Source organism: Varroa destructor, unplaced genomic scaffold, assembly GCF_002443255.2.
Source record: "Varroa destructor unplaced genomic scaffold, Vdes_3.0 BEIS01000005.1, whole genome shotgun sequence".
NCBI lineage: Eukaryota > Metazoa > Arthropoda > Arachnida > Mesostigmata > Varroidae > Varroa > Varroa destructor.
Genome location: NW_019211458.1, coordinates 28,764,836 through 28,774,648, shown reverse-complemented (window position 1 = coordinate 28,774,648; position 9,813 = coordinate 28,764,836).

Here is a 9,813-nt window from a genome sequence, read left to right as displayed (position 1 = left end):
TCGTGAATGGATTAGCTCTAATATAAAGGACAATTCGCCGACTACCCGTTAAATCACACCTTCACTAATAATAGTCAGTTTATTTACTTTTCACAGTTTATTTATTGATATTACGCATTACAGCTCCTATGAATAGGAATAAGCGCGACGAAACAATGTGCGCCGAAGTAATGGCGAAGTAACGCGAGTCATTGACTCAGACAACTACTTGCTCCTGTATTCTGCATTCTGTCCTAGGACCTCTAATTTGTTGAGCTTCTGCTGATTAAATGAAAGCGAAAAAGGTAACGAAAGAACTAGCTTTAGCGAATGCCGAGACGATACAAAGGACACGAGTCCTTTATTTTAAACACGTAAGAAAAATAAGTACAATTGCCTGACAAGTACAGATATAGGCAAGCCTAAATTAGGGTCTGCGAGGTCAACTGGCTTTTGGGGTTCGGTTCAGAAGAAAGAATTTTTCGTTTGTAGAGCGGCCTGTCTGGTGCCTGCGCGGCTGTCAAAAAGCCTAGTATACGAAATATATTTGCACCTTGTTGAAAAGGTTTAGTACACTTTCGCGAAATAAACCTCATGCGTAGAATTCATTCTCTAAGTATACGCGATAGCCTTCAAGGAAAGAGATGTCGTTTTACAATTAGTTTGCTTAAAAGTTTACTTCCACTCTTGGTCATACTGAACTCCGTCATCGTTTTGTCCATATCTATAAACGCCATTTTATCAATAATCCTAAATAAAATCTAAAATAGGTGTAATAATAATTAGATATTTATACGCATATGCTATGTTTTCTGAAAACGTATTCAAGTTTTTTTCCTAAAAGTCCCTCGTGTCTGTTTAAATCTGAATTCGAACTGGCGCTCCGGAAATCATGACTGGTTCAGCATTAACGGGAAACATATTTGACGCACATCCGATCAGAATCTCGTATTAAAAAAGTTCGTAGAACGTCGAAATAGTTTTAAGTTAGTTGAACGAAGCGCTATATTATATATATATATATATATATATATACAAGGATATAACATAGGAAGCGTCTATTTCTCTAAAATATTCAGAATATATGTTAGATCCTATGTTAGATCCTTGTTTTGCGCGGTTTTTTGCATTGGCAGCGTGTATACGATGGACAAGATGTGTATCATAGAGCCCAGTATCCGTTGATAGATAGATATATATCTGCCCTATATAAATCTGATTCATGTATAAAAAAATATGTAAAAAAAAATATGAACCAGACCTTAAGGGTACCCAAACGTTAGACTGGCACTCCTACAATGTTGACCATTTACACGGAGTTTAAAGGTTATTTGCTAAGAAATGCTTTGAGCCAATCCATCAGATGGTTTGAAACTTCAAAGTCTCAAAAAAAGACCAGGAGCTTCAACTCTATGAGGAATTTGAAAGTAAATTTGAAATCGGAATACTGAGAACTATAGAGCCGAATCACTGAAACTCGTGGCACTCGGTTGTTCAATCGAACTGGAATTAAAATCTCGAACGTTATACTACATTCTAGCCTATAGTCTTATTATGTAACTAATATCAGTCTCTGTGCATTATCACTTCAATGCATGCTTATGATACCTATGGTGCTCAACAGGACATGGTAGAACGGTTAACGATAACGCCCGCTCAGTGACGATTGTAGCCTCCAAATCATTCTTATCTATAATAGTTCTCCGAAGCGTTTTTCAGTTATTTGTGGCCGGTTCGCCGGCTAGTCTCATCGTTGGCATGACACAGCACGTGCCGTTAAAAGGGAAGCCAACCTCTAGTCTCCAGGTTTTACGTCCACTATCACCGTTAGGCCTTCATGCATGCGGGTGCCTCCCAACACTAATAGATGTCTATGCCTAGGTTCGAACCTAGAGCACAATATGTCCTCCTAATATTCGCCGGTACATTACCCATTAATCTAACAAGGGCGGCATACCATGCTACTAATCTTAATATGGAATATCATCTTATACCCGACTTCGAGCAAAAGGTCGCTGGAGTGTCAGTACTTATTTGGCTCTCTGCTGTTAATTCGCTTAGTTGAACTCGACTGACTTTTCTGGGAAACGTAAGATGGCCTTCATATTCTGTCCTCTCTATTGTCCTTTTTTTTAGCACGGGGAACAATACGATTCCATGGATTCGGAGCCCGCAAAGCATGTTATTGCTACTAATTTCCATCATTTCATATAAATCAAGGTTCCCAGATCCGAACATCGTCACTGAATTTCAGTGTTTTTGATAGACAATCGTGCGGTGTTTAACAGTCGACAACGCTTTTTTCCAAGAATAAGAAAGGGAGTAATAATTGACCCTTCAACAAATTACATTACATTGTATGTTAGACGTCGGCCACTGCAAGCCTTTCGTCTTTCACCGGGAAGAATACTATATCTCGCTATTCGTTTAATGCATGAGTAGTCATTTTACTACGAAGACATAAATATATCACACGCCCTTAATCATCACTTTCGTTCTTCGACACCCTCTATGGAGGAGACGTCCCTTTTTGATAACGGTTCTTCAACGGCCGATAGTTTATAGATTCCATTTCAATATTTAGGAGTTTGGTCAACAACACTAGCGCTTACAAATAAGCATTGTCCGTGTTTACCAGAAGCAGCTCCCAGGCAAGGGAAGATTTTGCACCGATATATGCATTAATGTAACAAGGTATTTGTGTGCATACAGATGTGTACACGTGGGTACAAATTAACTTCTCGAATTTCGTCTGTTACAAATGTGCAAATAGTCCGGTTCTCGTCTATTTACTTATGTAGTTCGTCTAGCTTTATTGGCGGTACAGTGTGGTAGCACTTGTCCTTGCGAACTGCTGTGTCTGATTGTTGTCCAAGTCTTATCTTATAGGACGAGACGACTCTGCCTACCGATGATCTCCGAATCGTTCGAGACACCGCTGCCACAAGTCCGACAGCGGCCTCCGACTCGCGACACGCCCATTCGTGCGAAGACGCTTGCGAAACCCCATCGTTCTCCGCCTACAGCCAATAAAGCATTGTTCATATACTCTCATCTGATGTCGGACGACTTTATAGAAGCAGAAACGCTTGCTAGCTACATTGCTACACCACGTCTTGAGCTCACGATATAGGAATAGGCATGTGACCACCTGCTCGGGGGTGTCGCGTGGCGTCCGCTTCGAACTGCTCAAAATGCTACTTGTGCCGACGGACACATAGGACGGATGTGGAAGCAAGATAGCCAGACTTACATAATTGGTGAGCAGAATCGGCAGCAAAGGTCACGATAGGCATCCAGGTAGCCAGAAGTCGTAACCAACGATCTAGTCATAGCTGCTGTCTAGGGCTGTTGTAACGTATCACGCTTTAAAATGACTATAATGAGCAACCGCACTGAATAGCGGACGAATTAAATGGCGTTTCTATTTTTATATGGCGACATGCATATGAATAATAATGTGCTCGACAATGTATTCCGTCAACCTTCAATTTTGCGTCCTGTTTCTAAGGGGGGTAGCATTGAGCCTAGTTTTTGTTCGTTGGAAGGTAGCAAAATTAGTTTATTCTCGAACCGATCCTTGATTCCTCTATCTCCCTAACGATGCATAATATTTCCAGTAATAATTTTTTATAATCTTTTCTAAAATAGCCTAATGATAACCTGATTTATTAATTTTGCCTACTAATGCTACTGCGTCTGACCTATTTGCCAAGCTTAGATAATGACGATGTCGCTAGTAATCTCTGCAAGCTAGACTCGCTTTTCAGACTTTCCGTGCAGCTGCCCGCTTTTTCAGCCAATGACACGTTACGAAGCGTTAAATCTCCTTCACCTAATCATTCGCCAACGATTCGAAGTGTGTAGGATCATTCTATCTGCGAGCTATTTTAAGTTCTTTAAGAAACTCACTCTTGTCAGCTGCCTATTCGTCGATATATTGGTATATAAAGTGATATCGCCGAGGTCGGTACCGTCCGTCGAGGACATATACCGGTTGCGTAGAAAATCGGGCCGAACGCGCAACTTTCGGTTCACAGTGGTCATTGTCGTTGTAGAACGACTGTAGCCATGCATGGCGTGAAGACTAGGGGGATCGCTGATTAACGAGGTTTCTTCGAAGGTTTCGTGTCGATGCATCGTTACAATAGGGGGCTGTTTATCGGTGTTAACCAAGCGGGCAGCAAAATCACTTGATGGTGTGGAAGTCATCACACGTACTTATCTAACGGAATACTATGGAAAGTATGTAATGTATAAACACCATAACGCGTCGTCACTGACGAGTGATGACAGAGCAAATGCTCACTACGACAACGTTGTTGTATATTATATAAATTACGTATCCGTACGTACAGCATCGAGGATTAGGCTACAGCCACTGGGTGTGTTCTCTTGGAAATAGAAGGTATACAATACTTCTCAATGTAAATCAATATCAAGAAATTTCTAGATTCGTCTATTGATTTCTTCAATGTTACCGTATTAGTTGGGGATTCATTGAACAAATATGACACGGATGTTTCAATATACAATTAACGAAGGAGAAGTTTGGTAAATCTGGAATTGGATGTGTGTATTCATCAATATCATTCGCAAATACGATCGACGACAACCAACCTAAGCGTTTATAACTTCTATATAATAAGTAAACATGTCTGTCCTGTCAAATAAGCTCAAAAAATCTCAAAAAGGCTGTGCGGTATGACAGCTAGGATGCCCCGATTGGGCATTCCTAATTTTTATCGGTACCCTCAACCTCTACAAAAAATTTTAGACATCTCAAAAAGCGTTTTTAGTTTGTCTTACGTGTGTTGGATAAACGTCACATAGCGTAAATCGAATCAATGATCTTTACGTTTTCAAAATAGTCCTGTCATTTTTTAGACCGGCCAGAGTCTACTTAACTTCCATATTGAATTGACCACCATATACTTTTATTGTTCCATTGGAGCTTATTTTGACTTAGACGTCGAGTTGTGTTAACACATTAAGCTATGAAAGTTACATCTAACGAAGTTTATTTTAAAAAGTTGCGCAGCTTATACGGTGAGTCAACCACCACTTTATTGGCAACGTTCCGCCAGACTAGCAAGTGAGCATGTAACACCGCACCGTCTCCGAGGGCGTAACGATGTAGTCATTGATCTATGTCATAAGAATATATATATATATGCAGACATAACCTACTGATCTAGCCCTAGGTAATGTACAGTTATAAAAAACAAGTCAACGTCAATATTGAATTGGCTAAAGTCCCGCACTCAGAAACAAGACGGCTTCAATTTCTTTGCACCTCATCAATCTATTACTCCAACCACATGATACGTAGGTGTTATAACATTGTATACAGGTCTATCGTTGTTTGTCACTGACTGAGTTGACTCCGACTCCAAACTTCGTTGAGGTTAAGGACGGTCTATTACTAATCGAAAGCTGAGTTTTCACAACTTCAACTTCAGCAGCATGTGTGAACCTCGTTTCCAGGCAAAGAAGTCGACCAGTGAAACACCTGATGACACTGCCCGGCTATCAATCTGTATTTAGCCTCTTAAGCTCTCTGACGTATCGATGCCAACCTACTCAATTTACGGTTGATGTGGAAATACCGAGAACTATCTAATGGTATGACTGAAAAAATATGCCCAACTGCTATTAAATAACACTATTACATTGAGCATTTTTTTTTTTTAGATCCTGAGCAACTCTCACTTTATTTCTCTAGAAACACATACAGAATTATGTTATTGCACTATTTATCTCTTACACAAGACGTATGTATACAATTACGAAAAAAGCGCCACTTTCATAGTACAGTTTCCTGTTAGCGGTATAATCTGGTTCTCTACCATCATAACAGCCACAGCAACAAATCTGACTACTCTAGCAGATCTAATATGTCGCACATTTGTCCGTGGGGGTGAATCTGTCGTTCGTGAGCTATCTATTTTTACAACAGTGAGCAGTTATTCTCCCGCTGGAGGCAGGCTCGTATCTTTTAAGGCAGCTTCACATTCAGCCGAAAACTAATGATCAAGCACAATCGGTAGCGTAAGTGTTGAAGCTCGTCCGATTCGCATTGCTATGGCCTGTGACGACCTTGAATAGCAGTGCAAGGAAAATGCCGGATCAGGACGTTCGGAGCTTGAGTCATTGGATTCGAGCGAGTGTCGTTGGACCATCGGGTGGATCATCTGAAGCGGTATTTAATTCGATTGACGAATTTTTATTTGATGCTCATTTTAATTTAGGCTAATCCTACTTCCAAATAGTAGAAGCATCATGGCTTGAGGAAGGGTGCAACGGAAGATGTAAGCTAGTACGGCTGGCAATGTTACAGATCGTACTCCGGCTCCGAGATAGTCATGCTGGCGTAACCGTTAATATATAGCCTGACAAATCTTCCGTGCACAGTACCGGCACACTTGTTGGTACCTTTCACTTGTGTGTCGTTCTACGAAATGTTTCGTTTTTCCAATTAATCGTATCCCACAATGCTGATAACCAGATTAGAAGAGAAAATTTCGTTAAGACTTGTTATTGAACTTGTATCGATAATGAACTGCGTATGATAAAGTTACGGCCTCAAGTTCGTCCCGGCACCGTACCCTAGGCGAATTTGTGATAGCACATGTACGCCACCAGTATCGCTAGTTATATCCTTTCATATTTGGCAATGTTAGCTTCAAGGCGACGCAGACAGTAGAAGTACGATTGGAGACGGACCGGTAGGGTCGAAGAACGATTTCAACAGCCGTTTGCCGATGCTACTGAATGCGAAACAATCGGCGTCGTCGCGTCCTAAGTAACGCTGTTTTTCGGATGAATTGTTTTGTAGCAGTAAAGTCGGCTATCCAACTAGTCTTTTCATTCCTATATCCTCCTCATACTACGCTTCTCAGCTGATCTCAGCAAACTCATCATTGGTGCGCTTCGTCGACGGACAGTTAATCCCCCGCATCAGGCGGCACCGCATTTTGCCTTGGGATCGCCATGGTGCTGCTAAGTGCGTGGTCTCCTGCCCTTCATTCTGTGTGTACATATAGGTTCCGATGTGCGTGTCCCGTACCTACGGGACCCCTTAAAGCCACTTTGTACATATATATCTAGAGAGAGATACAACTTCGAATCGTTTTCCCTGATTTGGGATGGCTAATCTAAAGGAGACAAAGGGATTCGCGTAAGGACATAAGTGAGCAAAGGAAGAGGCCTCGGGTAGGAAAATGCATTCAATTTCATCTAGCTCCCTCTGGATTCAACTTTGTCTTGAAATCGAAAATAATTCTAAAGGCAGTAATAAAATTAAAAAAAAAAAAGGAAAGATCGGTAGGTGCGTCCTGTTCGTACAGTATTTATCTGAACGAGTAGCTTTGTCGTCCTATTTAGTTATTTTACGAACGTTGATTCAAATTATTTTATAGAAACTGGAGAACAGTTGGGTCAGATCCCAGAATAAACAGGCTGACAAATATTCCCAAACTATGAATGAAAGTGTTAGTCGTTCTTCAATTATTTTTTTTACCTTGTCTTAATTTGGTATTTCGGAGACACATACGTTTCTATTATGTATAGTCACATCGTAGGGAGACCAAATTCCTCGGCGGCGATTGACGCCCACTAAAACAGATGAGAGATGACAAATAGCACTATGAATGATGACTGCCTTTAGCACGTTCTCTTATCCTTTTTTTTAATATTATTCAGATAACTTCCGGTTTTATGCGTTTGCGTAGACGACGGGTTATAAGGGCGTTCGTAATTACGTAGTTCTAATGGTGCCTCTGCATTTCTGCTTCATTTTAATTGTAATTGCAGTTGACTGTTACTTCGTATCGGCTAAATGAGCGAGAACTTTTGAAGTAATACCTAACAGCTCAAGTACCGCACGTGGAAAAATAAGAAGTGGAAGATATTTCGGCTTGGGGATGTAAAGAGATAATTATGAAATATGTTTGTTTGGATAAGCTTATCGGTTTTACAGGAGTGCTTTGTTTGCTCAAATGTACTGAAGGATAGTATGAGAAGTAGGGGCGGCCAACTGGTAATTACGGAAAGCTGATAATGCTGCTACTATGATTATACATAGTGAAGCAGTAGTCCTTTATGGACACTCTAAACGAATTTAGTCTATTCAGGACAGGCTGTCCTAGTTATCAGGTGGAGACTAAAGACACTAAGACCTACCGTTCATTGATATAGGTCGGTATAGGTTGTAGGTTCGATATGATTCATTCAGATCTATAGATTATCCTGAATAACTGAGACGACAGTGCTTATTCAAATGGGACTTTTACATCTACCGTAGTAATAAGTCACATTAACTTGATCGTTTATAACTTTATGTTAGTTCTCACAAAGTAAAGAAAAACAAGGTCATCTAGCAGGTGTTGGTTAGTTCAAGCTGAATGAAGTATTAATAGTTTCACACTACTTTGTCCTAAAACATGTTTTGCTCTCTATTTGTAAACTCTTCTAAAGCCGAACGACCTAAAGACACTACTTCATATGTAAGTTTATAATCTCGATAATTTTACGTCGCACCCCACATAATACGAAGCAGGCATCTTAAAGACACTTCGGTTCCATCTCCAAATTCTCTGCTTTATTCTAATGCTTTAAGAAACTTCAAAATATGTATTGAATGTACCCTACGTTGATTTGCAGCTTTGATGCAGTAGTGATTATCGATACCCAGATACGGATTTGTCATTTTGCAGAATCGGAACTTTTCACAAAATATGGTCAGATTGTTGGCCTGTTCTGACCGATTAGTTGTTGCCATTCCTATGACTGAGCTTCTCTTACGTCGGAGTAGCTAAGTGGAACAACGAACGAACACAAGGAGGAGTGAGAATTCTATTAGCTCCGGTTTTCGCTAGCGCAGAGCGGGAGCGACCTGGCACACCCCACGCATCCCTAGCCTGGCTCAAGGCGAGCTCATCTTCGTCTGCCGACAAATCTCTGGCACGCGTGTGCAATAAAACGCGGCTTAGCCAGTCCAATGTACCAGAGCAACCCCACGAGTCCCACCACCCCCTGAGGGCTCCATCAGCTCGATAGAGAAGCGAGAGAGATTTTAGCCTACCACCTTACCGGCAAGGCATTATTTTCATCGCGACGTTGTCATCACCCTGCCGGAGTTTTCCAGTACCGCTCGGTCGTTTGGCAGTGCAATGCGTTTATTTGACCAGGAAGAAGCGTCGGCTGCTTTCTTTGGCAGCCGCTGCTCATATAGAGCGCCACTTCCCTGTGTGCCACTCTCATTTTTCTTCCATTCGCTCTCTTTAGTAGCTATCTCAAGTGAACAGTAGCGCAGCCGTGTTCCGGCCCGTGTGAAAGATTAGCGCCGCAGCGGCAATTCAGAGCGATGCAGTGTCCATCATCTCCAAGCTAACGTGGTCTCCAAAGGTCTTCTTTTTCGTCATGTCTATATAGCCGATATTGTTTTTGCTACCAGGCTTGTCGAAGTTGACACATGCCCTCGGTCGACTGTCCACCCGCCCGCGCGCCTGCCCGTCGCCACTGCCTGTGAGTCGAATGCGCACAATGCAAAGGCGTACTTCCTTTTCTCTTCTGCGCCAAATACTCCGGTGGATACCAGCAAACATCTATGTAGATAGGAAGTTTATAGTTCCCTATGGTAAGTGTTACTGCGTTATATACTGGTGCAAGATGCATGCAATAGCCACGTTGTTGAACTGTTAATAGGCGGCCATCTTTAGTGGTGAGCTCAATTGTAACTAGTTGCTGTACCAGTTTACTACTCACCGTCTAGGTCGGTCCGATCGTGCGGGAGACGGGAGCGCGGACGGTGGGCGTAGGGGTACTTGCTAG